Source organism: Microcaecilia unicolor, chromosome 3 (genome assembly GCF_901765095.1).
Source record: "Microcaecilia unicolor chromosome 3, aMicUni1.1, whole genome shotgun sequence".
Classification (NCBI taxonomy): Eukaryota; Metazoa; Chordata; class Amphibia; order Gymnophiona; family Siphonopidae; genus Microcaecilia; species Microcaecilia unicolor.
In genome coordinates this window covers 326787117-326804866 of record NC_044033.1, presented here as the reverse complement: position 1 = coordinate 326804866, position 17750 = coordinate 326787117, and the positions used below count along the sequence as shown (strand labels likewise).

At 41.5% G+C, this 17750-nt stretch overlaps 1 protein-coding gene across 1 annotated transcript in view; it reads left to right on the top strand.

Moving 5' to 3' along the window:
- SCAF8 (SR-related CTD associated factor 8) overlaps nt 1–16938 on the top strand; it is a 1046706-nt gene extending 1029768 nt beyond the window's left edge. Inside the window, 2 exon segments of the mRNA XM_030198392.1 lie at nt 14542–14640; nt 16742–16938. The gene's annotated coding sequence lies outside the window, so the exon portion shown is untranslated.
- Nucleotides 16939–17750: the final 812 nt, after the last annotated feature.

Below are 17750 nucleotides of genomic sequence, written 5' to 3'. Positions count from 1 at the left end.
CCCATGTAGAGGAGGGGGAGGATAGGGGAAGGGAAGGCAAGAGAGATGGAGGAGATGTTGCCCATGGAGAGAAAGAGAAGGGAGATGGGAGGAGATGGTGTCCATGAATGGAGGGGAAGGGAGATGGAAGGAGATGGAAACAAGATAGATTTGAGAAGTAGGAAGAAAATTGAAGAAAATTGCATGTGAAAGATGGATATAGGGCAGGAAGTGAAGGAGGAGAAAAAAGAAATAGTGAATATAAAAGAGGCCCTGGAAAGAGTTCAGAGAAGCAGAATCAGAGACAGGGAAAGAGATGATTAGAAAGATAAAAATCACCAGACAAAAATGGTAAGATAAATGCTTTTGTTTGTACTTTAGTAATAGGAATATGTCAGTTTTGAGAATTTACATCTGCTATCTATGTATTGCATTGTTATGGCACTGTCCAGTTAATGGTCTGGGGATGGAGTTGGGGTGGTGCTGGGATTTACTGGTTTGCGGAGGTATTCAGTCCATTAAGTGCCTGGATAAAATTAGGACAGCAAAAAGGCTATCCTAACTTTTTCTGGGCATTTATTATCCTGTCTCGCTGGTACCCAGATGAGTTCTAGTGGCCAACTATAACCTGGATAGTCAATACCGGTGCCAGGAATTGGCCCTGCATTGAATCCGAGTCAAATTCAGCTAATGACAGACAGTGGCTTTGAAAATGCGGACTGTCGCTGGCTGAATATGAAATAAAATCCTAATCCCTGCTTTTAGAGCTGTCTTCACAGACACTCCATAGTATCTGGCCAGCTTTCTTAATCATTCTCCCCTACTCAGGACTTCAGGATAAGGATGAGTGGCCTAATGGTTAGTGCAGTGGGTTTTGATCCTGGCAGCCTGGTTTCAATTTCCACTCAGCTCCTTGTGATCGTGGGCAAGTCACTTAACCCTCCATTGCCCCAGGTACAAAAAACTTAGATTGTGAGCCCTCTAGGGACAAAGAAAGTACCTGCATATAATGTGTACAGTGCTGTGTACGTTTATTACTGCTATAAAAATGATTAGTAGTAGCAGTAGCATATTCAACCTTATCTTGTAGTTGTTCCTCCATCAACATGAATATGGTTCAAATCTACTCTCACCAAGTACAGAATAAATAACCACAAACTATAAACAGAAATATAACACAAAAAAATAAGGGGTCCTTTTACTAAGATGCGCTAACAGATTTAGTGTGCACTAACAATTAGCATGCTCTAAATGATAAAATGCCCATAGGAAAATAATGGGTATCTTATCATTAGAGTGTGCAAAATCCATTAGTGCACCTTAGTAAAAGGACCCCTAAATTAAAACCCCAAGAAGCCAGACCGCATATCATGCAACAACCAGGGAAAGTAAAGCAGTGATGCATGCCCCCCCCCCCCCCCCCCCACGATGTGCAAAATATAAAGATAGATGTAAATTTCAAAAAGTAACCTTTTCCAATCACTACATTACAAATTAACAAATAAAACAAAATGGAAAATAAGGACTAACTTAATACATTTTTTGACTAGCTTTCATTTTATTTATTAACCTTTAAAGTGGGCTAACACAGCTACCACATTACTTCATCCTAAATTAAAAATAAAATTCTTTTTCTTCATTTGTACTGGCCACTTAGTTGTTTTAATCATGTTGACCTTTCTCTAGTTACTGCTTTACAGTGTGTTATTTCCAGTAAAAAAGGTGCCGGTACTCAAATGCCAGGCCACCCTTCAGAGATGGGGGTGATCGCTGAGGGACCCACCCCACAATAGCCAGGACCCCTGCAACCAGTCACAGAATCTATGGCAAGACAGAATTGGTGTGTAGAACCTGAGCTCTTTCATTAAAACTTGAAGACCATGGCTCAATTTTAGCAGACAATGGAAAAGGTGCTGGTACTCAGTACCCCCAAGTACCCCCTTGAAAAAAGCTCTGCTGCTTTCTGTCTTTAATTCTCCTTCCAAAGATGTCCTGTCCATTTATCATTTTTTCTCTCCATCTGTCCTCGCCTCCTCTACTACATCCAGCTTCAACACTGGTCTATACTGGGTGCCTATAGTAAGGATTGATATTCAAAGTGATTTAAGAGAGCAGGAGAGGCTCCTGCCCACTTAAGTACATAAGTATTGCCATACTGGGACAGACCAAAGGTCCATCAAGCCCAGCATCCTATTTCCAACAGTGGCCAATCCAGGTCACAAATACCTGGCAAGAGCCTTAAAAAGTACAAAACATTTTATACTGCTTATCCCAGAAATAGTGGATTTCTCCAAAGTCCAATTTAATAATGGTCTGTTGACTTTTCCTTTATGAAGCTGTCCAACCCTTTTTAAAACTCTGCTAAGCTAACCGCCTTTACCACATTCTCCGGCAATGAATTCCAGAGTTTAATTACACGTTGAGTGAAGAAAACATTTCTCCGATTTGTTTTAAATTTACTACTTTGTGGCTTCATCGCATGTCCCCTAGTCCTAGTATTTTTGGAAAGCATAAACAGATGCTTCACATCTACCCGTTCAACTCCACTCATTATTTTGTAGACCTCTATCATATCTCCCCTCAGCCGCCTTTTCTCCAAGCTGAAGAGCCCCAGCCACTTTAGCCTTTCCTCATAGGGAAGTCGTCCCATCCCCTTTATCATTTTCGTCTCCCTTCTCTGCACCTTTTCTAATTCCACTATATCTTTTTTTGAGATGCAGCAACCAGAATTGAACACAATATTCGAGGTGCGATCGCTTAGTGCCGACTAACCACCGCTATTCAGTGGCAATTAACCAGGTACTGCTGCTAAATATCATTACATTACACTTGTATTCCACAATTACCTTTTTAATTCTAGGTGGATTACAAATAAAGAGAACGAAACCAATCCTTGGAATTATAAGACTCCTAGCCAAAACAATCAAAAAGTGGATAGCAAATATTTTTGAAACAGAAAGGTCTTCAGAGCCTTCAAATAAATAAAGTAGGCCCACGTAAGCCTATTCTAATTGGGGGATGGTGGAAGGGGAGAGTCTGAGCCATATGTGAAGGTTAGGAGCTGGGGTGGGGGTTTGAACCTTGTCAGGGGGAGGGAGTTTAAGTTTTGGGGGGAGGGGCTGGGAAGAGGATTTGTGCCTTGCCAGGGAAGGGTGAGAGGGACAGAAGACAGTTTAAAATGTGCTTACTAGTACCAGAAGTTATGTGGCTCCTGGCTGATATTCACATAAATTCCAGCAGCCAGTTCAGTAGGAATTAGCCTCCGATATTCAGTGCTGGTGGCCGTGGTAGTCAGCATTTAAAAAAAAACATTGAATGGTACAGGCTCAACAATGACTGGCTAGTTTTTTGAGCAGGCATATTACCTTCTTTCAAGCAGCAGATAGTGAAGAATTTCTGGGGTTAGCAGCAGTTAGTTTGTTTCCTTCTTTGTTATAGGACATATCTCAGTGATTGTAACTGTGTTATTCAATATTTTAAATTCCTTTTCCTAAATGTCTAGTGATAGTGTTTCCAGTTGTATTATTGTAAACCGCTAGTCCAAGAAAAAGGTCTCACCTATACAGCTTGTACGTCAACTCTTATTCCTATGAAACAACAACAAAAAAACAAAAAGAATGGATAATAAACTATAATTAGAGGGGGGAAAAATCACAAAATTGTCATCAAAGAAATTTTTCTTTGACAACTCTTATTTCTATGTCAAATACAAACTTAAATTGTAAGCCCTGTGGGGACAAGAAAAACACCTACTGTACCTGAATGGACACCCTGAACTGCTGCTGAAAAGAGATAAGCTAAATCGAAAATCCCTTCTCTTCCCCCTTCCCTATGTGACCACTCAGAAATTGTCTTAACGGAAAAGTGACATTCCAAAAGCAACCTCTAGGTGGAAGCCTATCCTGACAAATATCAATTTGCAAGCAGCAAGAAACCTGTAGGAAGCAGCAATACACTATACATATACAGAGATGACTTCAGATTCACTGAAATGTAAGAAAATAATAGCACTTTAATTTTGTTGTTTTTGGTTTTGTTTTGGATGAAAGAAGCTGTGATGCTGACAATATGAGTTATTTACTTTTTCAAGCCCTTCTTGGCCAGAAGTTAGGAGTTTAAAACTGTACTAAGCCCACAATTTCAAATCTTCCAAAACCAAAATCCCTACCAATCTGTTGATTTAGCTGATTCATAGTAACATAGTAGATGACGGCAGAGAAAGACCTGTACAGTCCATCCAGTCTGCCCACAAGATAAACTCATATGTGCTACTTTATGTGTGTACCTGACCTTGATTTGTATCTGCCATTTTCAGGATCACAGATAAGAAAACCAATCAAACAATTGAGATGTGACAAAAAAGTTTTAAAATGCAAATAAAAGTAAACTTCCAAAAATTGAGAGAATAAGAAAGATTTTAATTTCTTACAGAAACACATATAAACAGTTTGTTACCTAATGTCAACAGGCAAGGAATTCCAAATTACAGCCACCTAAGAAAATAAGGAGGTGAAAATTGCTTAAATTTAATATGTATGGCTGAGGGAAAGAAAACAGGTTGCTCACCATTTTTCCTCACCTCTCTGCATCCTGGACAGCTGCCCCAACTACTTAATGAAAACTACCCCAGTCCATTTCATAGAGATGCTGAGATCTCACATGTCATAATGCTTTCCAAAGGTCTGTTCCTGTCCAAAAAGGGCAAAATAGTGTTGATACCGATCCCCAAAAAAATGAGAAAGTCAGCTAAAGCGACATCTCTAACTATAGACCAGTGGCCTCTATACCGCTCTTGACGAAGATAATGGAGGGAATAGTCACCAAACAGATGATGGACTACCTCAACAGTTTCTCCATTCTCCATAGGTCTCAATCAGGCTTTAGACCACAGTATAGCACCAAACCTGTGCTCAATACACTACTAGCCTACTTCAAGAGTGAATCAGCAGAGGCAGGAAAATTCTCCTCCTCCAATTTGACATGTCAAGAGCTTTTGACATGGTTGGCCACCAGATTCTGCTAAGGCTACTGGACAAAGTTGGCACAGGTGGAGAAGTGCTAAACTGGTTCAAAGGTTTCCTGTCATCTAAGTCAGAGCAACACATTTCTAAAACTTTTCAATTAGAGTGTGGAGTCCCTCAAGGCTCTCTACCCTTTCATCAGTTTTATTTAACATTTATATTAGTCCTCTTATCAGATTGATTCAGAGTTTAGGGATGTTTTGTTATGCTTATGGTATCCTCCTCTAATTTAGATCTATCCATTCTTATAAACTGTTTGGATTTAGTGTCTTTGTGGCTAAAGGAACATCATTTAGTACTCAATGTAAATAGAACAATTACTTATTGGATTACGAGAAATTCAGAAGGACCTTCTTTAACTCCTATCCTCTTTGGTAGTGCTGTTCCAGTTGTGGATAGCTTCAGATACTAGAACATATTGATAGACTGTCATTTAATGACCATGTATCACTGTTCAAGACTGGTTTTATGACATTGAGGCAAATTCATTTGATAAGATACTTGTTTGATGAGAAGATTTTATATACCCTTTTTATGCCCTTTTTATATCTCGTTTAGATTGTGGTAATTCCCTTTATGCAGGAACATCAATAGTAATTTAAAATTTTTATTGGCTACCAGTTAGATATAGAATTAGCTTTAAGATCCTAATGATGGCTCATAAAGTTTTCTATATTCACCAACTCCCACATTTGAGTTTCTTGGCAGGAGGGAAGCCCATTAATTCCTGCCCCCTAGCGGCTGGGTCTTTAAATGGTCACTATGACCTCCAGTGGTACTCGCAGAACCTGTATAAATATCAGCAGCCTAGTGCCCCCCCCCCACCAAGCCCCCATAACCCCTGGACACCGACATAGGGGGCTGGGGGTCTGTAGGACCTCCAACCTCCCAACCCCCTGACAAGAGAGGGCTGGAGGGTGGTCTAGCGGCCCCAACCTCCCCGCCCCCCCCATACATTCAGATGCCGGAGGAGGGAGTAGAACTCCCTCCTTCCAACACCATCTCCAAAATGATGGCACCTTGCCCAGTGCATCCTGGGATGCACTGGGTGGGGCTTCTATACCATATAAGGTACTCCCTTATATGGTACGGAAGCCCCACCCAGTGCATCCCAGGATGCCACCATTTTGGGAGCGGCACTGAAAGGAGGAGGGAGTGCTACTCCCTCCTTTGTCATTTGAAGCTACAGGGGTTTGGGGGGGTGTTAGACCACCAGGGGAGGGCTGGAGGTGCAGCCCTCTCTTCTTTCGAGGGGTGGAGGGTCGTGTCATCTGTCAGGGGGGTGGAGGGGTCAGGTTGGGCTCTTTTGTTGGTGGGGGGTCTGGAGGTTCACCGGAACTCCAGCCCATTGGAATGTTTGACAGGTCTGGGCTGTTTTGGACAGCTTGGACCTGTCAAACAACATCTGCGGGAGGATTGTGCCTTGGGCTCATGCCCAGGTACAATCCTCCCAAAGAAGTACCCCAATGATCAGCGCTAATAGCCGCATAAACTAGCTTTAATCATAGGGGCATTATTGCCCCGCTCTGTTCCGGCACTAATTTTAGAACACTGTCTGGAACAGTGGGGGAGTTTTTTGATCATCTGCACCTGAGTACCTTAATTTATTTTTTTGTTTTATAGTCAAGTCTGTAACACAATCCAGCCATGACAATGTCACAATTCAAACTAAAAAAATTCCCCTGACCAATCAAAACTGTGAATGCAATAATGTGCAGTGATGACAAAAAGTAAATGTGTGTCAATCACTCAAATAGTCTATAATGCAAGATAGAATTAAAAAATAAAACAAGGGATTGAAGCGCTGGATATCGTCCAAACAATATATGCTAGTTGCCAAACTAAACAACCACAATATGAAAATTACTTACAGGGGCATTTTCAAAAGAAACGTCTAAGTCAGAATTTTGACGTTTTACAAAGACATCCAAATTCCAAAGCGGGGAGAAGGTCATTTTCGAAAAAGGTGGACGTCCAACTTTTGTGTTCGAAAATACAATGGAGGTCCTGTGATTTGGACGTCTTTGATTTTTGGCCATTTTCTAAAAAAATACGTCCAAGTCTAAAACGTCCAAAATCAAGCCATTGGGACGTGGGAGGAGCCAGCATTTTTAGTAGACTGGTCTCCCTGACATTTCAGGACAGTAATCAGGCATCCTAGGGGACACTGCAGTGGACTTAATAAAATGTTCCCAGGTACACAGCTCCCTTACCTTGTGTGCTGAGCCCCCCCCAAAACCCACTACCCCCAACTGTACACCACTCCCATAGCCCTTACGGGTGAAGGGGGCACCTATATGTGGGTACAGTGGGTTTTGGAGGGTTCACAGTTTCCTCCACAAGTGTAACAGGTAGTGGGGGGTATGGGCCTGGGTCCACCTGTCTGAAATGCACTAGACTACTCCAGGGACCTGCATGCTGCTGTCATGGACCTGAGTATGACATCTGAGGCTGACAAGTAATGTTCTTCAACACAATTTTTTGGTGTGGGAGGGGGTTAGTGACCACTGGAGGAGTAAGGGGAGGTCATCCCTGATTCCCTCCAATGATCATCTGGTCATTTGGGGCACCTTTTTGTGCCTTATTCGTAAGAAAAACAGGTCTAGCTCAAAACATCCAGGTTTTAGTGCTGGACGTTTTTGCTTTGTTCCATTATGGCTCAAAGACATCCAAGTCTTAGGAACGCCCAAGTCCCGCCTTGAACACGCCCCTGATACGCTCCCTTGAGATTTGGACGTCCTGTAGATGGACTTCTGAGAGGGACATTCAAAATGCGGTTTTGATTATACCGATTTGGACGTTTCTGTGAGATGGACGTCCAATTGCCGGTTTATTTCACTTTTTGGACAGCCATCTCTTTTGAAAATGAGCCTGTTATTTTCATAAACCAGGCAAATCTCTACTCTAGAAAAGAGAGTCTGAGTGATCAAAGGAACCTTAACTGATTTAATAAGCCATTCACAGTTTTCATTGCATTGGCCAGACTGGAGGAGTAGCCTAGTGGTTAGAGCACCAGTCTTGACATCCAGAGATGACTGGTTCAAATTCCACTGATGCTCTTTGTGATATTGGGCAAGTCACTTAACCCTCCATTGCGTCAGGTACAAAATTAGATTGTGAGCCCTCCAGGGACAGGGAAATACCCAGTGTACCTGAATGTAACTCACCTTGAGCTACTACTGAAAGAGGTGTGAGCAAAATCCAAATAAATAAATACACGTGTATGGCTTAATCTTTGAGACAAGCATATGCTACTGGCAAGATCAACCATTCACATTGTGGAGCCCATTGATGTTATCATGATTAGAGCTATAACTTCTCTGATGCAGATATTGCTCAAAACACCAGTGGTTGAAGGCCACTGATTAAACTGAGGTCCCACACTTCACATATTAATTATTTCAGTTTCACTCGTTATATTTAAATACATACCTGGCAGTTCTATAGTTTAGATTGGTCAGGGGAACTTTTTAGTTTAGTTTTTTCTTTTGGGTTATTTTTGAATCATAATTCAAACAGCCAAATACTTTTCTGCTGCTCCCATTTACTCTTCTTAGCTTTAAGTTCCCTTCAATAGTCGGAGAAAAAGTAAAAGTCACAAGTAGTTATCTTCCATTTGCCCTTTCTTGTAATCCAAAACATTCAGAAAGAAAACCTTTTATATTTGAGCAAAAACTTTGTCATCAATATGGAAGGCTTCTTAAAACAACTCCTCTCATAAAAACATCTGCCTTCCCAGGAGGGCTTAACCAAGAGCAGACAGGGAAGGCTACATCCTCTAATTAGGTCTGACTGGTTCCTTAAAATAATCAAAATAACTGTAGAAATAGTCTGCACAAGCTTATCCCCCTATTGGAGCATCGCTATCCATTTCTTCCTGTGAGGCCTGCTCTGCATTCTCACAGCATACTTCCATATTTTCTGGGCTAAAAAAGCTTCTATTTTTCTGATGGAAGCTCCTGTCTCTTTTCCTTGCTAATCTGGGGAAGCATTTTTCTCTTTTCCCCACTCCTTACAGGTTTCTGTGACGCCATCATTGAGCCTGCCGCTTTATTGCTAGGGTATCTTTCTCCTGGATGCTGAGGTCAGAGGTTATACTTCCCATGATTACAAGAGCTTCCAAGAGAGAACTAACCATCCTGGCTCTCTAATAGCTTCTCCATCCACCCCTCTCCCAAGGCTCTTGACAGGTTGTATTGGAAATAGAATATTCTTTTCTTTCTCCCCTATTTTCAACTAAGCTTCAGGGTTTTGGGGGTAGCACAATTCCCCTCTTCCTCCCCCTCTGACTGGGACTGTCCTTTTCCTGCAGCTGCCTCTCTTCCCAAGGCTTTTTCCTTGGGATCTGGCTGCTGCTTCTTCTGATAAGTAGGCGGCATTCCCTAATTGTCTGTCTTCCATGACTGTAGGGCAGTGTTTTACAGTTTTTACAGTATTTACTTTGAGAAGAAATAAACTGCCCTTACCCTTTCACCGGGCTGTAACCAATTATATCATTCACAGATGATGTAAAAGAAAGTTAGGACTCAATCATAATTCTAAAGTGTCTAAAAGAATCAGCAGTCTGAACTAGATTATCAACTGTCTTCTCAGAATAGAGAACCACGATGATCTTGAAGCCACCATGCCACAGCTGATAAGCAATGCTATGAAGGACTAAAGGACTAGTGTATTAAGGTGACAAGGGGGGCTCAAAAAATGTTAAACAGTAGAGGGAACAAGATGAGACTTTTGGAAACTCCACAATGCAGTGGCCTAGAACAGTGTTTCCCAAGTCAGTCCTGGAGTACCCCTTTGCCAGTCAGGTTTTCAGAATATCCACAATGAATATATATGAACTTGATTTGCATACACTGCCTCTTTTATATGTACATTTTTTGTGCATATTTACTGTGGATATTCTGAAATCCTGACTGGCAAAGGGGTATTCCAGGACTGACTTGGGAAACACTGGCCTAGAAGTTGAAACAGAGGTGGATGTTGAAGCTGCGAAAGAACAATATTACAAATAGGAGACAAACCTCTCTAGTACCTGAGCAGACCAGGGGCATAGCCAGAAAATGTTTTTGGTGGGGGGAGGCTAGGGGTTCAAACATTTCTTCTCAGTCCCCCCCTCCCCCACTGAATCATACCTTTAGTGGCAGGGATGCTCAAGCCCCGCTAGCTGGAGATTCTCTGCTGGAGTTCCTGCCCATGCTGCAGAAGCAGTGAGAAAGCCAATGGAATGCTTCAACTTTCAATGCCAGCAAATGAACTGAGCATGTGCAGAAGTGCTGACATCTGTGGCTGAAGCACCCCACCGATTTCCTGCTGCTCAGGCAGCATAGACGGGGGCTTGGGCCATGAATGTTCTGTGGCTGGCGGCGGGGCATGAACATCCCCACCAGCCATGAATCGGGTACTGCAATTTTTGAAGAGGGCCTGAGCCCAAATTGGGGTGGGGCTTGGGCCCCCGTGGCCTCCCCCCCACCCAGTGACTGTGCCACTGCACCAGACAGACCTATAGTTGCCATTTGTGAATGGTCAACAAGATCGAATGCTGCAGATAAATCCATTGTTACAAGCAGCGCTTGTTACATTTGTCCACTGTCAAGTAACAGTGTGGAGTTCACTCACAAGAGCTGTCACAACTGTTTCTGTACTATATAGCCTATCCTAAAACCAGGTGCCTTATCAACATCAGTACCTCTGTTGAATGTAAATCTCTCTCATTCATATTCTTTATATAAGAAAACTGATGACTAATTCATTTGTATAACAACATATAATCTTACATTCACCAACTAACTCCCACTGTTTAAAAACATACCATCTTTATTTCACAATATATTCTTAAACAAACAACATTTTAAAACTGCACCCGCTGCTTGCAGCAATTATATCCATATAAAATGTCCATAAGTTGATGTGATGGTTCTTCACAGTAAGTTCTCTTCCACTACCAGAAACATTCTTAAAGATCATTCTAAAGTCAAAAGGCTCCAAATTCCCAAAGTTCAACAAGCTGTGAAAACGTTGCAGGTGTGCACGCTGCTGAAGAGTACCATGTCTAATCGAAGTAAGAGGCTAAGCAAGTACGGACTCCTCAAGAAGTATGAATGAATCATGCCCAGTGTTGAGACCTAAAGAGATTTAAGAGACCTGAAAAAATGTAAAGGTTTTTTGTGGCATCGTGGTGTGAATTAAGATTTTGTGCGGCACTTGATGACCTTTATGCAGTGTGAGGTTCTCCTATGGTGTGTATCGGACTGCAGTTTTCAAGCTTCAAGTATCAACTTTTGAATGTGATGGCTGTTTTGTATTGATGGCTTGTTGAACTTGGTGTCGGTGATTGGGATATGAGCGGTTATTGTATCGAGCAATGCCCTTACTTTAATGGTTTTTCTTCCAGTAGTTTCCTTACTTTTCCTGCTACTCCCCCTTTTTGCAGTGGTCTATGGAAGGGTTTAATTTAATAAGGTGTATTGCCTTTTTTTCTTGTGTAAATGTTTTCTTTACCCTGTGTTACTGGTCACAAGTGGATGCTTATAATATTATGTGATAACCTAATACATGTTGGTCATTTTGCTTTTAATCTCAGAGGGTTTGAAGTCTATTTTGAATTTCCATGGTGTGATATGTAGCTATGACTAGCCAACAGTTCATATAGAAGAGAACAACTCCATGGAATAAATCAGTAATTAATGTGAAGACAAGAACCTTTTTGCATTAACCAAAGCAAGAAGGTTAGTTTTGCAGTTTGTGGTTTTATGAATTTTTACATACCAGCTTCAGCATGCAGTTCAGATAGAAAAATGAGAAACAGACACAAAGGAAACAAAGGCAGCGAGCTTAGTTCATTCTAGTTTGTCTATGAAACATTTCTGGCAGAAAGGTACTTGTCACTATTGACAAATAAAATATTCACATGCTATGCTGAAAATAAGCATGACTAAGAGACCCTGTGTCTCTCACGAAAACTGAATAAACCTCTAGGCAGTTTTTGTTTTAGATAAGGCCCCAACTTGAATCCTCAGAGTGTGATTTCAAAAGCTGTAGCTGGTGACTAAGGGCCCAGTATTCAAAGGATTTCTGCACCTGAGGAGCATAAAAAGTGAGTGGCAATGTGTGTGTGTGTGGGGGGAGGGGGGGGGGGGAGATGTTAGGAGCTTAGCACTGATTTACACTACCAGGCTCATAACATAATAACATAGTATATGATGGCATATAAAGACCCACATGGTTCATCCACTTTGCCGAATAATAGGGCAGTCACTCAATCAAGAATAAGTGGTTTTATAATTTTGGGTAGTTACATTTATTGTCAATGTTTGAATAAACCAGCAATCCAGCAATGTTGCAAACTGACATTTTACTCGCCATCAACCCTTAGGTGAATGTGACACAAAAAAACCGCATATTTGTTCTTGATCTGTTCCTGCTAATCTCGATTCACAGACTGTAAAAGTGTGCCTGGCACTGGTCCTACTTCCCAACTGCTGGAGTTGCCATCAAACCCATTCCTGCCCATCCATAATCGGGATACAGATCATAAAAAGGCTGCCCTGTTTTGCCATATTTGGGACAGAGATCATAGAAGTCCGCCCTGTGCTGGCCTTACTTCCCTACTACTGGAATTGCCATCTAAGCACCAACAAGTTTTTATTTTGATTCCATCCTTTTTCCATATAAAGATCCTTTGTATTTATCCTGTGAGTTTTTGAGTTCCGCTACCATTTTTTTTGTCTCCACCACCTTCTCCAGGAGGGCATTCCAGGCATCCACCACCCTCTCCATAAAAACGTACTTCCTGAAGTTACTCCTAAGGCTACCACTTTTGGCAAATGTTGGCAAGATGAGTGGCAGCTGATAATAGGGGACATCCTTGAAAAAGCATTGCAGCGAAACACGTGCCGTGTTGGAGAAGAGCACCTCTAAGCCGACTAGATCAAGTGTTGTATCCTAAAGATGAGTATCAAGTAACATAGAACAGTATAATGCAGTTTATTTAAGTTTATTTCTACAAACGTTTATTGAATAGTTAAAAAAACTATATAGGAAGGTGACGGCTAGTGAACCAATGACGATCTGAGTATGTAAGACACTGTGCATAAGTGTATAAAGGAACAGCGTGTTACTACTGAGGTTCATTAACCAACTCATTAACTTCTGTTATTTAACTGGATTTAACTGGGTATCTTCAGAAGAGCATTTGATATCGAAAGTGCATGTGTTGAACAAATCCAGTATTTGTTTAGAAAGAAGCCATATTCATTTGGTTTATTCTCTGATCATCTTTTACAGGCCAAATAATAGGAAGCTAAATCACATTTCCTGGTCTCATAGTAACATAGCAAGTGACAGCAGATCCAAAGACCTGAATGGTCCATCCAGTCTGCCCAACAGTCACATTCATTCTCAATTCTAGATTAAATCAACAATGAACATGATATTACAGTATATACTTGATCATGGTCTTTCTTTGTTGTTTCTGGGACACAGACAGTAAAAGTCTGCCCGGCTCTGTCCTTATGTTCCAACTACTGGAGTTGCCATCAAAGTCTCTCCGAATCCGTCTTGTCATTTGCGGGACATAGACCGTAAAAGTCTACCCAGCACTGTCCTCATGTTCCAAATTGCTGGTTTCTATCGAAGCTCTCTCCAGCCCATCCTAAATCGGATTGCTATATGCGGCACTCAAACCGTACAAGCCAGCCCAGCACCAGCCTTACTTGATACAGCCACTATCTAAGCCCCACTTGATATGCAAACACATATGCAACCCTTTAAGTTCCATTCATTTTCTAATTAGAGACCTACTGTGTTCATCCCACGCCATTTTGAATTCCACCACAGCTTTTTTCTCCAGGCATCACCCACCCTTTCCGTGGTTATTATACCACATCTTTATCTCTTTGTCAGTATCAGTTCTGTGAAATGCCCTGGGTCCCTTTAACTAGCTGTATACCACCACCCTTTTATTTACTTATGAACAATCATGCCATCCCTGTTAAATGTATTTCTTCATTGCCTGACAGATTCTAGAGATAGCAGCTGTAGGTCTAGCACTCCTGATCACCTGGGGTGTAAGGTTGCTTTTTCTCTCTAGCTGTTGCACTGGAACCTAGAGGAGATATGTACTGGAGGGACTTTCTTATACATCCCTGTAAGAACTTGTCTACTTCAATCCTTAGATGATTAGATGGTATTTGATGCATATGTAGTTGATGTGTCCTATCTATGCTTCAATTAATAGTCTATTTATTTACAAATACTTGGAAGAGTGGAGAAGTAGCCTAAATGTAAGAGACGTAAGCAGAAAACCAGGGAAGCCATGTTCAGTCCCACTGAAGCTCCTTGTAACTTCAGGGAGGTCACTTAATCTTCCATTGTCTCAGGTACAAACTTAAATTGTATGCTCTGATAAAGACAGGAGCTAAATCCAAATTCCTTTGATATTCCGCCTTCCGTTCGGTTTAAAGTGCTGCTACATGCAGTGACATAGCGTATGTTTCTATGGGTTGCCTTTTTTTATTTAAATAAACTTGGTTTTATTTTTCAGATTGATTTTGGAGATGCTGGGACTCTCTTCTTGACCTGAGGGAGCAGTTTGGGCAACCTGGATCCATAATACAGAGCCAGAGAGCAATGAAATGACCTGGTATAACCAAACAGGGGGTAATTCTATAAGTGGGTGCCTCCATTTAAGTGCCTTTATTCCATGCAGTTTGAGTCTTTTCAGTAACGGCATCTGGGTACCCAGATTCCATTATAGAATACTAGCACAACCCAGTATCAGCACACCTTACATTTAGGTGCCCATAATTACACCAGCCATAGACCTTTGTAAACACAAGCATCCAGATACAACAAGGGTGCATGTAACTTACTGTATTCTCTATGTTACATGTATAAATAGTAGTGCTGCCCATACTCCACCCATGTGAATACCTCCCTTGCATTTACAGGCTATGTCACTTAACACACACTCTTATGAAATAATGCTTATGTGTTTTGCTGCCTCTTACATACATAAGTGTACCCATACCTGTGAAAGTGACAGTATTCTGTACACTTACGCACTCAAGTGGCACGTAAATGCAAGTGCCCTATTATATGAATTTCCCTATTGAATGTTTCCATAGTTGGATGTCTGGGTCTACAAGTGTGAATTTAAGTGCTGTGTCTCTAATATGTAGTTGTATGACAAGATGACCTCTGTGCCTGTTTGATGCATCTGAGTCCAAACAATGTTGCAGTTACTTCCATTAAATATCCACCAGTGTATCATACACATTGTACACAGCACAAACACAGGAGAGGCAAAACTAACTGCACATATGTCATGTCCCCTACCTCAACGCAAGCGGTATCCTCGGGCTGCGTGGGGTCCCGTCGACACGCACGCTTGACTGGAACTGCCTGAGCCATGTGTGTGTAGCCCTCTCTGGATTTGTTCAGAGAGTGGTGGTTGCAGGCTCTTTAATTGCTTTGCTTCCATGCACCTGTTTCTGCTCTCTCTCTCTCTCTCTCTCTCTCTCTCTCTCTCTCTCTCTCTCTCTCTCTCTCTCTCTCTGCCTGGCTTCCAGGCTCCTTGATTGCTTTGCTTCCACCCACCTGGGTCTGCTCTTCCTCTGCCTGGCTTTCCTTGCTTCTCTCCTATTGGTCTTCCGGTTCCTCCTTCCCCTGCTTTTGTCCTATGGCTGTCCCCCCTTCTCCCTGCTGATGTCAGACGCTAGCACTTTATCAGCTGAGCTCTCCCTGGACTCCATGCTTCGGCTTCTACTTTGGTAGGTGTTTCTAACTCTGTAGTCTGCTTCTTATCTACTGGTCCCTCGTTGCTGACTTGCCTGTACCTGGATTACCCTTCTGCCTGCCGCTTGCCTACTGACTTTCGCCTACATCTGGATTAATCTCTTGCCTGCTGCCTGCCTGTAGACTTTCGCCTGTACCTGGATTACTCTCTTGCCTGCTGCCTGCCTGCTGACTTTCGCTTGTACCTGGATTACTCTCGTGCCTGCCTACTGACTTGCCTGTACCTGGATTACTCTCTTGCCTGCCTACTGACTGCCGCTTGTACCTGGATTACTCTCTTGACCTGCTGCCTGCCTAGCCGATATATTCATCACCCCGTTTCCAGCTCTGTCCCTTAAGTCCTGCAGGCCGCCCGCACCTAGGGGCTCAACCTCTGGGGAACAGTGGTCAGCGCAGGTGAATCCCGGGGTTGTCCAGCCACCAAGCAGAACCTGGTCCGAGTACCGGGCTCAGCAGCGCTCTACTTGGTACAAGAACTCACAAGTCTGACACATATAATGAACCAAACATAAATCTGTGCAGAATCAATATAATGAACGATAACATGGGTTCAAAATAAATCTCATAAAATGAATGGCTAGTATCAAGCTTTTATTTAAACTCCTTTGAAAAACAAATAAAACATGAAACAAATACATATATGTCCATAAGTGTAATGTATACTGAACATCAACAAAGTCCATCAAGAGCCCAGCATATTCAGATTCAGTCACTGAGTGAATGTTTTCCAAATATATCTGTGAAGTGAGTGGGTGTTTCATTCTTTCATTTGGTGGTATGCTGCCTTTATATCTTCTTTGATATTGTTTCTTTTCTTAACCATTCCATTCATCTATTTGCTTTTTCCATTTCGCTGTGTTTGGCTATGTTGGCCTTTGTATTTGGTTAGGCAGGGGTTTGGAAAAATTAATTACTTGTAATCTCATGTTGTTTTTCTTCTTTTACAGCAACACCTGGAACAATCACAGCCATCGGAGGAAGAACAGCAGAGGTCCACTAGTCTCCAAGCAGCTGTAATGGCAGGACCTGAAAACCAAGCTTCACTCTACTTCTCTTACCATCCCCCCAGCATTCAAGAGGGAGACTGATGGTTTAATTTGTATGAGTTGTAATTTCTGGCCTTAAATAAATGTTTTATCTTGTTTATTTCTGTTCTATATTATTCTATACGTGAGGAAAGTCACGTGGAGGTGCACTTGATCCCTACGAAAAACAGTTCAAAGTAGAGCAGAGAAGGAGTAGGGAGAGTAGGCTGTTTCCAAACAGTGAAGGAGATGTATGGATGATTAAAGTCTTTATTGGATAACATCAAAGATGACTCGACACAGCTGCTATGTTTCGGCGCCAAAGCACCTGCCTCAGGAGTCTACAAAAATACATATAAATAAAAAGAACACTAAAACTACAAATATAGCAAAACGTACATAAAAATAAATAAATAAAGGATGTTATATAAAGACAAATTTAAACATGCATATATTCATGATACAAACTCATATAGATAAAAATACATATATGTAGTGGAAGAGGACACTATCTTTATGGTAAAAATTCTTATATGGAAAAAAGCTAGTAAAAATGCTATTGAGAAAATGCAAGAATCATAGTATAAAACCCATTCAAATCTTGCATGCATAAGTTCAATGAAAAATTATATAAAGGGCAAACATAATTTAAGATCATACAAATAGAGATACATCTTTTTTTTTTGTTATTTTATATATAATGTTTGTTAAAGACCATAGGAACATCTCTTGGAAGTGCTAGTAAAAGCTATAAAGCAATAAAAGAAATGTCTCAGGCATTAATGACCGTATGATGTGATGTTAGATTGTAATGTTGAATACGAGAAAAAATACAAGGCTGTATTTTACACAATGGGACTATAGCCCTGTGAGGAGAAAGATACACTAATAACTGGAGCAGGGTAACGTAGAGAGAAGAAAGATTTTTACA